At 43.5% G+C, this 19,770-nt stretch overlaps 2 long non-coding RNA genes across 2 annotated transcripts in view; one reads left to right on the plus strand and one right to left on the minus strand.

The window, feature by feature from the left end:
• The window catches only part of LOC144806271 (uncharacterized), a 589,459-nt gene that overhangs the window by 255,213 nt on the left and 314,476 nt on the right, over nucleotides 1-19,770 (minus strand). The window lies entirely within an intron of this gene.
• Nucleotides 10,180-19,770, plus strand: part of LOC144807950 (uncharacterized) — a 46,518-nt gene continuing 36,927 nt past the window's right edge. The window contains exon 1 of the long non-coding RNA XR_013606535.1: nucleotides 10,180-10,247. This is a non-coding gene — a long non-coding RNA (uncharacterized LOC144807950). The remainder of the gene's footprint in view (nucleotides 10,248-19,770) is intronic.

Raw genomic sequence — 19,770 nt, forward strand, 5'->3', positions numbered from 1 at the left:
AGTAGTAACACTAGGATCTGCGTACTCCAACGCTAGTAAGAGAGCACGAAGCTCTGCCAATTGTGCGGTACAATCACCCAGTGGCAACGTGTGCACTTCCCTGGAGATGAACTCATCGTTCAACATAGCACCGACCACAATGGCGCATGCGGAAACGTAGGCATGTTTAGAGCCATGCGCAACCTGTGCCGAACCATCAGTGTAAATGATACAATGGAAGTCCTCCAAAGGTCGCATAGCCAGAGGAGCAGGATGAACAAACTCATACTGCAAGTACTCTTGCGACCGCAACGAGGGGTCAAAAATAAACGTGACACCTGTGGACGTCAAGGATGCAGCCCATTGAATCCACCGAGGGTGCAAAGCTTTAGAATTAGGTACACTGGCTTTCGTGACTGCCTCCAAATGAGGACAGGGTGTAACAACCAACATGCGTTTCCCCTGTGACAGAGCTCGTTCTTTAAGAATAGCCATCTGCACAGCTGTTAAAACCTTTTCCACAGTGGGAAACTGCACTTCAGCCGAGTGTACAAGTGTGACTTGTAAGCAATAGGTACTGTGTCTCCTTCATTAAAAGTGAGGTACGTGAAACCCACCGTCCCCGGAATTATTGTTATCACCAGGTTGGTGTGGTTATCACGAGTCAGTAAGAATTTAGAAGCAAGCAGATCAGCCTGCAAGGACTGCAAGATGGCTGAGTGCTCAGGCAGCCAGCATGATTTAGAAAAAGTTGGTTGTATCAAAGCATACAAAGGCTTGATACGCTGGGCATATTCCGGAATATATGTCCTCCCGAAATTTAAAAAGCCCAGTAAAGACTGTAATTTTTTCAGAGTTGTTGGAGCGCGCAACTGGGCGCATTTCTCCAAGAAGTGAGGAGCCAAACCTCTACCTTCATTGTTGAGCTCATAGCCCAGGAACAACACTGTGTACTCAGCAATGTGCGATTTTGCAAAGTTAAATGTGTAACCCATATCTGCAAAGGTACAAATAATCGAATTTACACGACACAGATGCTCCCAAATTTCGTCGTCTGTGAGATATATGTCATCCACGTACGAGCAAGCATCTGGGTCGATTCTCTCCAAAAGAGAGACAATGCGTGCGGTAAAAATACCAGGACTATTCTTATAGCCCATTGGGAGACGCCGGAATTGTTTTTGGACCCCAGCGCACGTAAAACTGGTCCATTGGGAGCTTAAGACATCCAAACTATGGGCATAAAAACCGTTGGAAATGTCATGCGTTGTTTTAAAACGCTTACGCACAAGACTATCCACCAGGGCAGAGCCGTGAGTATTCTGTACTGCACAGTTACGGCAATGCGAGTTTAAATGCCGGTAATCCAATACCAAACGATATGATCCGTCAGGTTTGGTCACAGTAAAAAGAGGATTATTCATCGGTGACACACACGTTTCAATCACTCCCTGATATTCTAATTGTTCAAGGATTTCCGCGACGGAAGCCTTGGCTTCACGTCGCAAGGGATATTGAGGTTGAGGCTGCGGCTGAGACCGCAAAGGAATTTCGTGGCAAGGGGACAATTTATCCCAACCACATTGGTTACGGTACAGAGCCGGTGCGAGAGCCCGAGCCCACTCTTCTGCAAAATGCTGCGCATGCTCTTTCGAGACAGTGTTCGCGAAACTGGGGAGGATCACTTCCTCCCCTCGCGGCGCTGCGAGCACAAAAGGTGGGGGCCAGTCAGCCTCCGAAAGCAAAATGTCATACGTAGAAGAAAGATTTTCCCAAAATACCCCTTTAACGGTACGTTGTATGTCACCTTCAATTAACAGGACAATTTCATAAAGTCTTTCAGAGGGAGCAAGTCTCGTATCGGCTGTTTCTATTACAACGTAGACATCAGTCGCTGTCACCCTCAGTAGTGGACGCAGCGCCTCTCTCACTATGGTAATCTCCGCCGCGCTGTCCAGCAAGGTCAGAGCCCACGTCAGATTCCGAAGCCGCGTTCTCACTATCTGTGGCATATCGATGCGCTGTTAAGGCTGCGACTTTCTTTTTCGCAAACTGCGGTCTCTTTGGCGTAGAATCCTCCTGCTTCCCTGCGCCTTCTATCTGGCGGGGCTGGCCACGTCCTTGTTGGCCACCACGTCCCCGTCCGCCTCCTCCCCCACCGGTCTTCGGGGCCGATGACTCCTGAAAGGAACGAGGAGAGCGTTGATCAGAAACATGAAATCGATCAGGTGATTTAATCATCGCGCGGTCGCGCAAATCATAAACTTTCTCCGCCGGCGCAGGAACCTGTGGCGCAGGATAAGAATCCTGAGTCTGTAAAGTAAAAGTAAAGTAAAGTCCACATTTGTAAAGCGCACAATCACCCGTAAGGGTCTCTAGGCGCTGGGGGCCGTCGGGAAGATTAAGCAAGCTATTGCCCAGAGTCACATGGTGCTGGGCTAACCTGCCGCCGGAGCCGGGGATCGAACCCTGATCCCCAGATTCCAGCGTCAGTCGCCCTGGCCGCGGCGCCACACCTCTCCCGAGTCTGCTGTTGTTGCTTCCCCTGTTTCTGTTTCTGAGGCCAATTCTGTTTTTTGGACCTTGGTTGTACATCTGCCGCAGCAGATTGCACTTGTGGTTGATTCTTCTCCTTAACTGCGAAGTACTTCAAACCCTTACTTGTGCGACCGATTGTTTTATAAGCGGCCACCACAATCTTCGCCAACTGGCGGGGCTTTTCGGCATCGGGTAACGCAGCCAAAGCATTAAACACCTGGAAGTTCACCGCATCTCCTTTAATGTTGGAGAGTATGAGATCACTTACAATCTCAAAAGTACCACACAGGCGCATACCCAACTCAACCACTGCCTCTGGACCGTGATCATCCTGAACACGTTTTATGATCGTAGGCAGTACAGCCATAGATGGGGTGCCGAAACACCTCGCATAAACAGCTGCAAAAGTTTTACCCCAACTCTCACAGTCAACGAGCTCGGGAGTTATATCCTTTGGTAAAGTAATCGTCAACATTCTATGTTTATCAGCAGGAGTAGAATTCGGAAACACGGCTTCCAGTTGGTCAAATTTCTCGGCCAGCCAAAAAGGAAAATCATCTTTATTATCGGGGCGTTGACCAAAAACCGAATTGACCATAACCGGATTGAGCCGTAAACCACCACGTTCCGTTTGAACGGCCGGACCCCCCGGGGGACCTCCCGGGAGATGTCGACCAATGTATTGCACTAATGCACGAATCACGGCAATCGAGACTACGTGTAGTCTACGAATATCCACTAGGGGACAAGCGCCGTGATTCGGGTGCGGGGTGAAGCCACCCAAAGCAGGCCAATTTGTACCTGGAATGGACAGTGGACCTAACCTCGCTGCGGACAAAGAGTGGGGGAGGGCGCCATCAAACCAAACGCGATGCTGCCAATGATCAATAGGTATCTCCAGTGCCCTGTACTGTGTATATTCAGCCGGTACAGGGGAGGGTGTGTAAGCGTGGAACAAACCAGAAGTAGCGTCCACTGCCGGAAACGTTACCCATGAGTAAAACAGTTCGAATGGGTACGCCAGATCTGCACACACCTCTAAAATCACAGCCATGCCCTCCAACGGGACCTGGTATGTCTGAAGATGGGTGCGCACCGCAATGCGACTATGCTGCGCAATGGCCACAGCCACAGCCATGATTTCACCAGAACTACTGAAAAACAATGTTAACTTTGTAGCACAACTGGGTAGTAATTCAAGGAAACCGTTTAGAAAGATTCAAGCTTGAAAAGACCTATTTTAAAAAACAGGTAGGTTTCACCGACACCACCGTTTTCCGGAAACGATAGTGAAGGGGTTAAGGGTTGAACGATATACTACTCGAGTGTCATGATATAAGACCACCAACGTACGGGCGCCATGTAGCAGGGTTTCTGTTCTCCCACAGAACTGTGCACAGAGGATTGGAACCTCAGCGAATTAGGGTGACCCAAAACTCACCTTAGTACCCAACAAACCCCTTACCGAGCTAGCTACAGTGTCTCATTGGTCATAATAAACTCCCAATGTTTAGACAAACCAGAACATGAGCTTACAATACCTCAGGTTACGTGGAACACATGAGCACTCTTTCATTATACAATCATTACAAACCAGAACATGGAGTAAAGAAGAACACATGAGCATTTGAAATGTTTATTTACTAATGCTGTCTTCTCAGGCGCAGTATCTTAGATAATACAAGTAAACATATTATCAGAAGCAAAGTTACCAGCATATTTACTAGTCCATAGAAGGCAAACGGTGACAGCATGCTAACATGCTGTAATGAATAAGAGTTAACAACACTTATTTCTCACCCTCCCTAACACACATATTATATTAATAGCTAAGAAGGCCTCTTTGGGTTGAATTAGGGCGGGCCCATACCTCAGTGTCCTAGCATGAAGGGATCACATCAGCATACACCAGCTCTCTCAGCATGCGAACAGCATCAAGTGTGTTTGTGTGCCTCCAGCAAAGCAATATAAAAACCTGCCTCAAGCCCAAAGTTGGCAGAAGCTGCACTTATGTTATGTCTATGAAGGCGCGAAGATCAGACCTCATAACAATTCTGTATCGTGTTGTTCCTGAAGCTTCAGCACTCTCTGTACAGACATAGTTTATTAAGCAAAGCTGATATCAGAGTAATAACATATTATTCTCATGTAAACCACAACGAACTACTAGGTTGAAAGCTAAATCAACAATTAAGTGTCGTGTGCAGAAGCAGCAAAAGGAAAAATGGCGTTTAAACATTTAATGAGCCTGTGCTAACTTAACACATTATAAAGATATACAGTAGCTATATGACAAGATAGAAACCTTGAGTCAGTCCACACGAATGATTACTGATTTTAATGGACTGAGTCACATTCTACGCAGATGTCTTAAGAGACATTGGAATATCTTATTAGCAGATAATACCCTAATAAGCCACATCACTAAGCAGCCACAAATCACCTTTAGGAGGGGTAGAACCCTCCGTAACAGACTTAGCCCCACAGTTCCCAGGGCCATGAGGACGGATAACTGGCTTACTTCATCTAATACTGGCTTCTTTAAGTGTGGTTTCTGTGGAATGTGCAAGTGGGCCAAGCACAGAACAAAAAGATTTAAAGGATGTGATGAAAAAATGTATGACATCAAAACCAACATTAATTGCCTGACCAGATTTGCAATCTATATAATTGGGTGCAAATGCGGCAAACAATATGTTGGGAGTACAATCAGGACTTTGAAAGAGAGAATAGGAGAACATGTGAGGGCATTGGCGCAGCAGGATGCTAGATATCCTGTAGCAATACATGCTGCTACCTGCACTGCGCAGGGCCTGCATAAAGAATTTTGTTTCTTTGGGATTGAACACATCCCCCTTAGTAACCGAGGTGGGAATAGAGAACTTCACCTCAGGAGAAGGGAAGCGAGTTGGATCATGAGACTCCACACGGTGGAACGGGGGTTAAATTGTGGTTCCGAGATGCAGTTCTTTCTGGGGGTTTAACCTGCTGTTCAGATACAGAGGGTACGGATGTAATTTGATGAATTGACTACTATGTCAACATTGTTCAAGTATGAACATGATTGCTGCTGTATACTTTTATCATTGAGAATTTGGTATTTTTGTATTAGACTGTTGAATTATATTATAACGTTTTGATTATGGGAGTAGATGCTGTGAACTCCCTTTTTACAGATACTATTTGATATATTTTGAGAGATTAGATACGAATGGTACTGCTTTCATTGCCTGTCTGTGGGTTCTTTTCTCCTTTTGTATCTATTACTTGTCTCTATATTCTTTCATTCCTGGAGAGACCAATGTACTGGAGATGTTGCCTGGCTAGAGCGACTATGGTACAAGTAATTAGTAACTACTTGGAGGACAAATTAACGGGACCAGTTTAATTTTATGACAGGTTTTATTATGACTTTCCTTTCAAGATTTTCTGTAAAATTAGCGAAAAAAATGTATGCTATTACTTCGTCGTTAGACATTCATTTTAATGTTTTAGTGCACCTTTATAAACCCGCCGTTTATTTCTTTTGGACGGCTGACTTTCCTTTTTACACTACGGAGACTTTATATAATACCACACATGGTCGTAGACATTGTCTATGTTTAGTTTTCTGATGCTCTCCAGTTGACGTTCTAGTGGTTTTGAGCTGCTTGTATACTTAACTGCTTCCGGGTTAACCGTGATTACACTAGAACACGAGAGCAAGACGCCGAGAGAACTGTAGTTGATTTACAAGAGGTGAGAATTGACTCACGTTACGTTAGTGGAGGGTGCTTGTAATAGATGACTGGGGGTGACTCGACTCGGAATATAACCTGGTATTTATTTTCCTTTTCCCCTGGGTAGTTTGCGTGGGGGGCACGTATCCGTGCCTATCCGGGATTGAGCCGGAGATTCATTTGACTTCCGTTATCACGTGATTTCACGTAAATTACTGTTTTCTTCTACCCCTATTATGAGTGTTAATGTTGTTTTTGGACTTTGTATCATGCCGCGCTTAATAGCCTACTTCAGCGACACTGTTTCGTTTTTATCCAATCAGGTCTGGACAAATTGACTAGACTATAGATCTAGTGTTTCGATCTACTCGGCGTATAATATTACATCTGTCACCTTATAGGTAAGAGCAATTGTGCACTTTTAAATATACGTGGATGTTTTATCGAAGTCTGTTGGATGCGGTTAGTTCTTATAAACTCTGACCTGTCAGAACCTTTCCCTTTTTTATTTGAAATAGGGAATAATGACTAACGTTATACTGAATATCTGGAACTAAATAGTTTTGGGTTCCTTTGTTGGTTATTAGTGATATACTTATCGGATATTAGAAAATTATGTAAAGTTTTGATTTTAAGAGTCGCATCCATGAAATATTCTGCTCATTTATATTTTTTGAGCATTAAGTATTACTTCATATTTATGATGGGTGTTCTTTATTCTTGTCATTTGCTTTGTGCATAATCCAGTTGTTTTACTCATTCCACTTTACGACCGTCGTTTGACTATCTCCTTGTTGGTTACCCCGCCGGGTTGGAATTATCACCGGAGGAGGGGTAAGCGGTATGTTGATAATTTCTACACTGGTAACAAGGAAGGTCTTTGTATTAATGGTTTTCGGGAAATTTTAATATTAAATTTCGTTGTCCTGCTTTTCTCTCTCTTCTTTTCCTGTTTCCCTTTTTCTCCTCTTCTTTGCTCACTTTACTCTTTTAGCCCAATAAGGTGTTAATATCCAGCCATAGAGGTATTGTCTGGGTTTATTTCTTATCTTGAACGAAGATTTGGTGGTGGTTGTTTGCCACTTTAAATGTATTGTGCTTTATCACGTTTTTGGGTGTTGAAGAAACCATGTCACCATTATAACTGATTTTTGTTGTGTAACGATCATATACCAACCTATTATAGACAAGTGGTAGTTTTCTGTTGGTTGTGTTTCTTCACCGGGCTCTTCAATCGGACTCTCTAGCCCTTTTTATCTCAACGTGTGTTGGTGGACTTATGGTAATCCGAGGGCCACTCAGGGGCGATATGCAATATAGTTGATCTATTACCTATCCACCATGGGTACTTTGGTAACTGTTGTAGGATTTATCGTCAAAATCTGTGTATATTGAGTTATGATTGTTACTTGAGCGAATTATTTTTGTATTTCCTAGCCCTGAAGAGTTGTGGATTATTGTCTTGCCACAATGAAACACGTGTCGGCTGGCTGTATATACAAAATAAATCCATCTGCCTAACTAATAAACAGACAAGATCAAGCAAAACGAACCAACCGCCTGTACTACAATATTTGTTTTCTAAGAGAATTGTGATCATTGTATCAATTAATTTATATGTGTGCGCGGGTTCCTTATTAAGTTTCTAATTGTGTAGTTTTGCTATACAGATTAAGGCGTTTTGAGGGTGTCCCCTTCCTGCTGCACCATCGTATTGAGCTTCATTGCTGTAATCTCACGTTAATAGGGCTAGTGCGCCTTTCTTTCTTCCTGGACACTAAAAACCCGTCCCTGTCCACATATAAACTCCACGGGATACTCACCACCCCACAATCTCACCAGCATAGGGCACTCACCACCCTAAAACAAGTAGCACGGGGTACTCACCACCCCAAAACTCACCACCGTAGGGCACTAACCATCCTAAATACACCGCAATGGGGCACTCATCACCCTAAACAAACTGCACGGAGTACTCACCACCCCAAAACGTACCACTATAGGGCACTAACCTCCCTAAATACACCGCACTGGGGCACTTACTACCCCACAAACTTATCACCATTCCCAAAACTAAACATAAACTGCACTGGGGCACTCACCAGCCCACAAACATTTCCCTTTTCTTACTAGCTCCCTCAAACATTCTGTTTTTTGTGAAAAGTTCAGCACATATTTCGAGTAATATTCCACTAAACCCATGAAGTATCTCAATGAGACTCTATCATGTGGCACTCTTGCATTTGCAATAGTGCTGACTAGGTTTTCTTTTGGTCTTATGCCTCCTTTAGTGACTAAATGTCCCAAATACTCCACCTCATGTGTTTTGAACTTGCATTTTTCCCTTTTTAACGTCAATCCAGCCTTTGCAATTCTTTCTAATACCACCTTGTCATCCAATAGCTGTTGGATTATTTCTTTTACTTTACCTCTTGATGCAATGGGAACTCTTCTGGCTATGTGCTTTACAGGGATCGTATTTTCTTTTAATTTGATCACATGCTGATTATTTCTTAACTTTCCTAGTCTTGGTTCAAATACACCACTAAACCTATACAACACATCATCCAGATTGTTAGCATAACTTGCATTCACACTCATGACTGGACATTCCGCTGTGGGGTCTACTTTAATTCCCAAGTCAAATTGGTGCGGCCACCCTAAAATTGGTGGTCCTTCTTGTGCCACATAAACTTTCCCATGAGTTTCTCTACCTTCAAACATTATCTTTGCTTCCATGCACCCTACCACGTTAATATCATTCCCTTGATATGCTTTAAGTTTCGCATTAGACCTAGATAATGTCCCACCCCCCCATGTCCCATCATAGATTTCTTGTGGCATGATGGTGTATAGTGAACCTGTATCCACCATCAATGAAACAATTTTCTCATTTATCTCAAAATTCGCCTCAGGTCTCATTCTTCTTCTCTCTACACCACCGATATCCATCACATCCACATCACCATCAACAACGACAACTCTATAAGTGGGTTTTGAATCATTCACACATGCCACTTTCTCATACTCTTGTTTGCACATGCGTGCCATGTGTCCCTTTTTACCACACTTAAGACAATCTTTTCCAACTGCATAACATTGTTTTGAATTCGCCAAGTGGTATGTGCTCCCACATCTTAGACAATGTTTCTCGCCATTTTTTTCTATTGTTCAGTTGAAATTCTTTTGAAACTTGTTTCCATTACTATGGTTGGTCTGAGTCTTGTTCTTTACTGCACACACACTTTCCCCATTTTCTTCCACAATTGAGACATCCTTATTGTTGCTTGAACTTATTTTCATTTCCTTCATGTATTTTTCTGATTCCTCAACCACTTTTGCAATGGCAATAGCATCTTTTAATGTTGGATCACTCGAGGCCCACAGTCGTTTTTTTGCAATGACATTGAACTATTAATTGGTCTCAAATCATTTCCTCCTGCATTGCACCAAATTGACACTTTAGCCGATAGTTTTCTCAGCCTTGCAACAAACTCATCAATGCTTTCATTTTCTCTTTAGGACTGAGTATAAAACTTATGCTGTCGCATAACCACATTTACATGCTTTGCAAACCTCTTTTCTAGCTTCATGACAGCTTCTTTATATACATCATCCAAATCCTCTCCATCCGGCAGGTATTTGAAAATATGGTGTCCTTCTTTCCCTAAATTACCTAACAGTAATGCTTTCTTTCTTGCAGCTGGGAATTCGGTACCATCCAAGGCCACTAAATAGTTCTCGAAGCAGTCTATCCAATCCTCCCATTCAATATTAGGCTCACCTGGAGACATCAAGAAAGCTGGTGGAATTACTATTGAAGTATTTACATTCATTATATGGCTTGCACTACAACTTTCCAGCAGTAGGTGGCAGCACAGTCCTAGAGTGCTTGTTAGGAGTATTCACAACTAACCAATGAGAACGTAGATAACAGAATCTTCTTTTGTGAAAAGGTTTTACTTCCTTGTGATGGAGAAGGATGAGTTTTCAACTGCTTACACCCTTCACGTGAGTGTTCTTTTCCTCTTTCTGTTCTTTTAATTTGATGCTGTGCTTTGTATGTAAGTAGAGAATTCAATTATGTTTTGATTGTATCTCATTTCACTCAGTGACTGTCTGCTGTTTAAACTGCCCAAGATGACATTTCTTGACTATGTACCATGACAAAGCATTTCATTTTTAATCACTTGAGTTTAAACACTTTTCTTGAGGTTAAACACTTTTCTTTCACTTTAACGCTCCTCATACAGCTTTTCTAGTCGTGTTGCATAATCACAATTTATTTTAACACAAACACGAGTCTCTACTTCCTTTATAACAGGTTGTGCCTCTTTTGAAATAACTGCTCCGACTCGAGCTTTTCTTCCGAAAATAATAGCAACATGTATTATTATAGTGACTAAAGGCACAAGAGTTCTCATATAAACAGCTGGTATGAGTTTTCTCTGAATTTCATAGCTCGAGCTTATCCTTTTCCAGCTGACACGATTAATTATTTCAAACAGCCGGCATGAGCGCTTGACTTCACGCGCCTTGTTTACTTTCAATTACAAGCCTCGAGCTCTTCCTCACGCTTGACTGCACTGCTGTGATTACAAATGAATGAAGGCTCGAGCTGCCCTTCGCTTCCCTGCTCGCGCTGTGTTTATATTCAAACACACAGTTTAAATACCATTAACTCTCTGCTTCTCAGAGATATTTAAAGAGCAACACTTCAAAACATTATACAACTGTAAACACTTCCAGACAGATCTTGCTGAGATATATAACTTTTTACTTTCTACTAGATAATTTACAGTGCTTAACCTCCGTTTTTCTACCGTTTTGCTTCTGTTCAATATTTTATAATCACTGCTCTTTCTTTTAGTTTGCTCAAACGATTCAGTCTCAATAGTAACGCTGTCTTTTCATATAATTATGATATTGTTCATCAATTTGTATATCTTCAAATTCGAATTAATATTTTCGACATCCTTTTTTCCTCAGCTTTGATTTAAATGAATTGCTGACAGCAGGACTTTACCATTAAAAGAGTCTTTATAATAATCACTTTACCAACGCAGAATGCTAGTCTTTTATAAATGAGCAGTTACTTTCTATTGTAAAAAGCAAAATGAATTTGTGAGTCTTTTAAATCTGAATATTTCTTTTCTAGCGCAATATGACAGTCTTTTATATCTGATTAGTTCTTTTCTAGTGCAATAATCAAAATGAAGTGGATGTCTCTTACTAGCTGGCAGGTTACTTTAGAAGACAATTAATTACAATTTTTTGAGTTAATAGATCAATTAATATTTCTTGCAGTCATAATTAACTTCATTGCAGCATAGAACTCATATTGTTCACTGAGTTGGGTTCTTCTTTCCCTTTAGATTAGTTAAATCTATCTTTCTCCAACCAATGTGTTCTTCCTCTTGTCTGGTCAAAAAGTAAACCTCGCCAAATTTTTAACTCACAGTACTTGTTGTTGTATCCTTTAAACAAGCAAGTAATTCCTTCAACGAGTTGGGTTCTTCCCTTTTTGGTCAGGATAATCTATCTTCCTTATTAAATCCTTTCTTTCTTGCATATGTCTGGTCAAGTATCGTCGCCAAATTTGTTCTGATAAATAAATCGGTAAGATCTGGGAATATTTCCAAGTGGATTTATTCTTCAAAGGAAGACCTGAACATCTTCATGCCAGACACAGCTGGACCAATTGCTCACTGATGCCATAGGCATGACATCATCTTAGAACTATCTAAGGCATCATAAGAAAGCAACATTCTAATGAGTGAAAGATGTGAGTAATGATAAAGTGATAAACCACATAACATATAAATATAACAACTATATTCTCTGTTTACCCATTTATTTGGTATCAGGTGGAGGGGATATTATGGAAATCAGGCATCTGGACATACCCTAGAGGTGTCTAGTATGTTTATACACCCGATGATGTGGCGGTTTATTACTTTCTAATTAGTGCCATACTTTTGCCCCCTAGGTACTCCACGATACATACTAGTTTGGGCTTAAAAGGAACCCATTTAGGAGCGCTACAGGATTATTTCGGATTTGGCACTTGAAAGGTATTCTCTCAATTGTACAAACTATTAATAACCTGGTGTGTGGTTTGTTAGTCCCATGACTGCACATAACAGGTTTTTGCTTTTCATCCATCCTGTTTTTTACTTCTCTCAAACATTGACTTCCAAATTCATTTCCCAGGTAAAATATGGCTTCTCCTACAGTATTTACAACAAGGGGTGGTGATGGACAGAGTCTCTGAATTAAGCAGAGTACTCTCACCCAGTCAAGAGATCAGGGCTAGATCCAACACCGTTTTTTAGCTCATTGCACCATCCCAGTTTCAGAACCTGGCTGTATGCAAATTAGTCTGTCCCTGGCCCAGTGCATCATGGGAACAGGGCAGACCAGACTACAAAAGCCAATTCTTACACTGGGAAGGAAACAAGCTTCCGGGGACCGGTTTCTGCCATTTCAGGCGTCTTCGGCCCGGCTTGCTTGAATCCTGATGGTGCAATGAGCAAGGGACTCACATCTGAGTATACCCTTCCACGCTTAGGGTGGACAAAATTATTTACAACAAGGGGTGGTGATGGACAGAGTCTCTGAATTAAGCAGAGTACTCTCACCCAGTCAAGAGATCAGGGCTAGATCCAACACCGTTTTTTAGCTCATTGCACCATCCCAGTTTCAGAACCTGGCTGTATGCAAATTAGTCTGTCCCTGGCCCAGTGCATCATGGGAACAGGGCAGACCAGACTACAAAAGCCAATTCTTACACTGGGAAGGAAACAAGCTTCCGGGGACCGGTTTCTGCCATTTCAGGCATCTTCGGCCCGGCTTGCTTGAATCCTGATGGTGCAATGAGCAAGGGACTCACATCTGAGTATACCCTTCCACGCTTAGGGTGGACAAAATTATTTACAACAAGGGGTGGTGATGGACAGAGTCTCTGAATTAAGCAGAGTACTCTCACCCAGTCAAGAGATCAGGGCTAGATCCAACACCGTTTTTTAGCTCATTGCACCATCCCAGTTTCAGAACCTGGCTGTATGCAAATTAGTCTGTCCCTGGCCCAGTGCATCATGGGAACAGGGCAGACCAGACTACAAAAGCCAATTCTTACACTGGGAAGGAAACAAGCTTCCGGGGACCGGTTTCTGCCATTTCAGGCGTCTCCGGCCCGGCTTGCTTGAACCCATGATGCACTGGGCCAGGGACAGACTAATTTGCATATAGCCAGGTTCTGAACTGGGATGGTGCAGTGAGCTAAAAAACGGTGATGGATCAAGCCCTGATCTGTTGACTGGGTAGGAGTGTTCTGATTAACTCAGATACTCTGTCCATCACCACCCCCTTTTTGAAATATTTTGGCCACCAGAAGTGTGGAAGGGTATGCTCAGACATGAGTCCCTTGCTCACTGCACCATCAGGATTCAAGCAAGCCGGGCCGAAGACGGCTGTAATGCCAGAAACCGGTCCCCGGAAGCTTGTTTCCTTTCCAGTGAAGAATTGGCTTGGTAGTTTGGTCTGCCCTGTTCCCATGATGCACTGGGCCAGGGACAGACTAATTTGCATATAGCCAGGTTCTGAACTGGGATGGTGCAGTGAGCTAAAAAACGGTGATGGATCAAGCCCTGATCTGTTGACTGGGTAGGAGTGTTCTGATTAACTCAGATACTCTGTCCATCACCACCCCCTTTTTGAAATATTTTGGCCACCACAAGTGTGGAAGGGTATGCTCAGACATGAGTCCCTTGCTCACTGCACCATCAGGATTCAAGCAAGCCGGGCCGAAGACGGCTGTAATGCCAGAAACCGGTCCCCGGAAGCTTGTTTCCTTTCCAGTGAAGAATTGGCTTGGTAGTTTGGTCTGCCCTGTTCCCATGATGCACTGGGCCAGGGACAGACTAATTTGCATATAGCCAGGTTCTGAACTGGGATGGTGCAGTGAGCTAAAAAACGGTGATGGATCAAGCCCTGATCTGTTGACTGGGTAGGAGTGTTCTGATTAACTCAGATACTCTGTCCATCACCACCCCCTTTTTGAAATATTTTGGCCACCACAAGTGTGGAAGGGTATGCTCAGACATGAGTCCCTTGCTCACTGCACCATCAGGATTCAAGCAAGCCGGGCCGAAGACGGCTGTAATGCCAGAAACCGGTCCCCGGAAGCTTGTTTCCTTTCCAGTGAAGAATTGGCTTGGTAGTTTGGTCTGCCCTGTCCCCATGATGCACTGGGCCAGGGACAGACTAATTTGCATATAGCCAGGTTCTGAACTGGGATGGTGCAGTGAGCTAAAAAACGGTGATGGATCAAGCCCTGATCTGTTGACTGGGTAGGAGTGTTCCGATTAACTCAGATACTCTGTCCATCACCACCCCCTTTTTGAAATATTTTGGCCACCACAAGTGTGGAAGGGTATGCTCAGACATGAGTCCCTTGCTCACTGCACCATCAGGATTCAAGCAAGCCGGGCCGAAGACGGCTGTAATGCCAGAAACCGGTCCCCGGAAGCTTGTTTCCTTTCCAGTGAAGAATTGGCTTGGTAGTTTGGTCTGCCCTGTCCCCATGATGCACTCGGCCAGGGACAGACTAATTTGCATATAGCCAGGTTCTGAACTGGGATGGTGCAGTGAGCTAAAAAACGGTGATGGATCAAGCCCTGATCTGTTGACTGGGTAGGAGTGTTCTGATTAACTCAGATACTCTGTCCATCACCACCCCCTTTTTGAAATATTTTGACCACCACAAGTGTGGAAGGGTATGCTCAGACATGAGTCCCTTGCTCACTGCACCATCAGGATTCAAGCAAGCCGGGCCGAAGACGGCTGTAATGCCAGAAACCGGTCCCCGGAAGCTTGTTTCCTTTCCAGTGAAGAATTGGCTTGGTAGTTTGGTCTGCCCTGTCCCCATGATGCACTGGGCCAGGGACAGACTAATTTGCATATAGCCAGGTTCTGAACTGGGATGCTGCAGTGAGCTAAAAAACGGTGATGGATCAAGCCCTGATCTGTTGACTGGGTAGGAGTGTTCTGATTAACTCAGATACTCTGTCCATCACCACCCCCTTTTTGAAATATTTTGGCCACCACAAGTGTGGAAGGGTATGCTCAGACATGAGTCCCTTGCTCACTGCACTATCAGGATTCAAGCAAGCCGGGCCGAAGACGGCTGTAATGCCAGAAACCGGTCCCCGGAAGCTTGTTTCCTTTCCAGTGAAGAATTGGCTTGGTAGTTTGGTCTGCCCTGTTCCCATGATGCACTGGGCCAGGGACAGACTAATTTGCATATAGCCAGGATGGGATGGTGCAGTGAGCTAAAAAACGGTGATGGATCAAGCCCTGATCTGTTGACTGGGTAGGAGTGTTCTGATTAACTCAGATACTCTGTCCATCACCACCCCCTTTTTGAAATATTTTGGCCACCACAAGTGTGGAAGGTTATGCTCAGACATGAGTCCCTTGCTCACTGCACCATCAGGATTCAAGCAAGCCGGGCCGAAGACGGCTGTAATGCCAGAAACCGGTCCCCGGAAGCTTGTTTCCTTTCCAGTGAAGAATTGGCTTGGTAGTTTGGTCTGCCCTGTCCCCATGATGCACTGGGCCAGGGACAGACTAATTTGCATATAGCCAGGTTCTGAACTGGGATGGTGCAGTGAGCTAAAAAACGGTGATGGATCAAGCCCTGATCTGTTGACTGGGTAGGAGTGTTCTGATTAACTCAGATACTCTGTCCATCACCACCCCCTTTTTGAAATATTTTGGCCACCACAAGTGTGGAAGGGTATGCTCAGACATGAGTCCCTTGCTCACTGCACCATCAGGATTCAAGCAAGCCGGGCCGAAGACGGCTGTAATGCCAGAAACCGGTCCCCGGAAGCTTGTTTCCTTTCCAGTGAAGAATTGGCTTGGTAGTTTGGTCTGCCCTGTTCCCATGATGCACTGGGCCAGGGACAGACTAATTTGCATATAGCCAGGTTCTGAACTGGGATGGTGCAGTGAGCTAAAAAACGGTGATGGATCAAGCCCTGATCTGTTGACTGGGTAGGAGTGTTCTGATTAACTCAGATACTCTGTCCATCACCACCCCCTTTTTGAAATATTCTCCTACAGTAGGCACATATGCAACATGCAGGTGTTGGTAGATGGAGTTGACGGGACACTAAAAGAACCGTCAGAGAAAAGGTATGCTCCTACTTTTAAGTATGCTGTTCATCTTTGGAAGTGTGCATCGGACGTTTGAGCCACCTGACAAGTTGTTGATTTTCTTATAATACAGGAATATTGACTCATCCAGCTCTTTATTTTAACCTTCTTGACTCTAGATATTTCTCGCCGTTCCTCAATTGTCACCTTCATATGGAGGTTGTCAGATCAAGACTCCAACCAAATTGGATGATCTATTGCTTGGTTCTACTAATCAGTATTTGGAGATATATTCACAATATTAACTTACAATTGAATGTAAGTGTCTATTACGGGAGTTAGCAAAGTTATTTTTGATAGTATCATTCCTCTTCTATAAATTGTTCATAATTTGCTCAACTTATACATTGTAGAACGCTTACGTCGGGGAATGATGCCCTTATATGTGGACGTGGCCCTGCTGATCAATTCCACTTCCTATCAAGAGAATTTAGGATTACTACTTCGTTTATTATGTATGTCTTTATTCTAAGGGATGAAAAGTTCCGTCTGATATTATCTCATTCATTGGTCAAGCTGCACCTAACTATTGCCTCGTACCTTATAGATTGCCCTTGATCGGGCACGACGACCAGTAAGATACTTATACGCTCTACTGAAAATATCTGGATGGGCCTGATCCCACTTTTTTCCCATGGTGGGTACCTTGAATCTGAGGCTTCAGTAATATACATTGAGTGTGTATTTTTGGTGACTTGCGCTCTTTGCACTCTTTTCCCGCTTTCCCTTTAAATCTTATGTGTTTGTTCAAACTGGAGGCTCCCCTCCGTCTTGCTCTACAATCTTAGCTCCTTGTTTAATCCTGGTTGTTCTGATAATTTATATATTCCCTAGTACTCTATTTTGGTATAGATCATTATGTTTGACCGCTACAAGTCACAGGTGTGTGTATCTATACTTTTTGTGTTTTTTTATTTTCATGGTCATTCCTTATTTTTTATTATTTCATCAAATTATTTCTTTTCCTCTCACCTTGTGAGACCACTTCTTAAGGGTCCTTTAGGACTTCTTTCCTGGTTATTCTTTCTATTTGTGTGCAACGCGTGATACCAGTTTTTAATGTATCTTTAATGCAGTATGGTATTGTAGAAGACATGTATATGTGAGGGTCGCATGTACGAACACAGTCCCGGCTGGGCTTGTCTGTATTTTTTATATTTCTGCCCTAAGGTGGAAAAACATGAAGTATTTATGTATTTTTGTTCATATGATACTTTTGTAATATCATAAATATCTTGTTTGTCTGGTTTTTTTTGCACTCTGAGGACAACCTAAACCATCCTTTGTCCTTTTTTAAAAAGTATCTTATGTTTGTTGAAAGTTTGTCTTTATATTTGTACTTTTATTTGTTTGCACTTAACAGCCCTGAAGAAGTCCTGTATATGGACGAAACGCGTCAGCTGTCCGTTGTGTTGATTGCACTGTTTCTCCTGGAACAATAATAAAGAAAAAAAGAAATAAAAGAAACATCGAAGATCTCTTGAATCTTTTTTGGTCATGGACATTTGATTTGCCTTTGCTGTTAGAGTCTTTGGGTGGTGCGCCTTTGCTTTGTTTGAAAATGGACTGTGGCCCGGTTGGGAACTAGTACTGTGGCGGTGGGTACTGTACAGTGTGCACACAACTTTTACCCGAAATAGTGGGTAAATTACCATTAGAGTAGACCATCCGGGTTAGGTGCTGTTAGATAAGAGGCTCCACTGTCAGTACCTCTTTCTTCATTGAAGTTACTGGGTATGTTTAATTGTGTCATACTGGAAAAAGATAAAGATAAGATAAGTAATGCATAATAAAAAACAGTTTGCTGTCTAGACACCATACAAGGACCAAACGCTTCAGCTTGACAAAGCAAGGGAGGACTGTGTTGATGTCACTTTCTTTTGATGTCATGTGACCTGTCCTAGTAAGGCTGTGCAAACTGACCAAGTAAACCCTTTTTTGTACTTGACTCTCAAGTTAGAGAGCGCGAGCGGTCACAATATTCTCAGCTTTGTAATATCGACCAGCTTGAACTCAGAGCTCAACAATAGATCAACAGACTCAATTTAATAAATGACCAGCACACTGCTTATCTTGCCAAGACACAGGTACTTTTAAAAACTCTTTTTATTGAACTAGTGCTCAATCGATGGTGTTGACAACGAAAGTACGGTGCACATTAGTGAGAGTGATTAGACCAAAAAAGCAAAGTCTGCAAATATGGAGTGAGTAACATAGCTTGGCATGTGCTGGCACTCCCTGGCAAAATCCCACTACATAAAACTAGGTCGCAAGGATGGTACATATTTAACTTTCACTACTTCGTGGTGCTTCACATTCCTCCCATATGTTTTCCCATTTAAAAAGGCAGCCTCCAAGACTCCCGGCTGTTGCTTCGTGACATTGCGTTTCCCTGCCTTTCCGAAGATGACAGAGACCTCATGGATGCACCCCTTACGGTAGACGAAGTAGTGGGGGCTATACGTTCCCTCCGCTCCGGCAAAGCAATGGGCCCCAATGGATTACCCATCGAACTTTATAAACTGCGACCCGACAAAATGGCGCCCCACTTGAATGATATGTTCCTTGAGGCCCTGGACTCGGGTTCCCTTCCCGCTGATCAGCGACTCGCCACTATTGTGGTAATTCACAAGGAGGGTAAGCCACGGGATCGTTGTGCCTCGTATAGACCTATATCTTTGCTTAACGCCGAACCCAAAATTCTAGCTAAATTGTTAGCTAATCGTCTGATTAAGGTGATCGGGGACTTGATCCATCCGGATCAGTCAGGGTTCATTCCTCATCGGAACACCGCCCTTAATCTTTGGAGACTTGATGGAGTTTTCGCGAGGGCTAGGACTCTCACTGAGTCGGCCATGTTAGCTTCCCTCGATGCTACTATGGCTTTCGACACTATCGAATGGCCCTATCTTTGGGTGGCCCTCTCAAAATTTGGATTCGGTCCCGTGTTCATTGCTTGGGTGAAGCTTCTTTATGAGATGCCCCTTGCCCAGGTGGTGGTTAACGGGAAGGCGTCCGGTGTTTTCGCACTCGGACGGGGTACTCGGCAGGGCTGCCCGCTGTCTCCATTGCTCTTCGCCCTCGCATTGGAACCGTTAGCGGCGTGGCTCCGTTGGGAGCCTTCTATAAAGGGCATTCGGTGGGCTCCCGATTTCAAGGATCATGTCTCGCTATACGCAGATGACATTCTCCTATATCTAACTTCCCCTCATAAATCCTTGAACGTGCTCTTTGACGTTCTTACCTCCTTTGGGAAGAACTCGGGTCTCGTTATTAATTGGACTAAATCCTGTGTCTACGTTTTGGCTGGTGG

This window comes from Lissotriton helveticus, chromosome 1_2, assembly GCF_964261635.1.
Source record: "Lissotriton helveticus chromosome 1_2, aLisHel1.1, whole genome shotgun sequence".
Taxonomy (NCBI): Eukaryota; Metazoa; Chordata; class Amphibia; order Caudata; family Salamandridae; genus Lissotriton; species Lissotriton helveticus.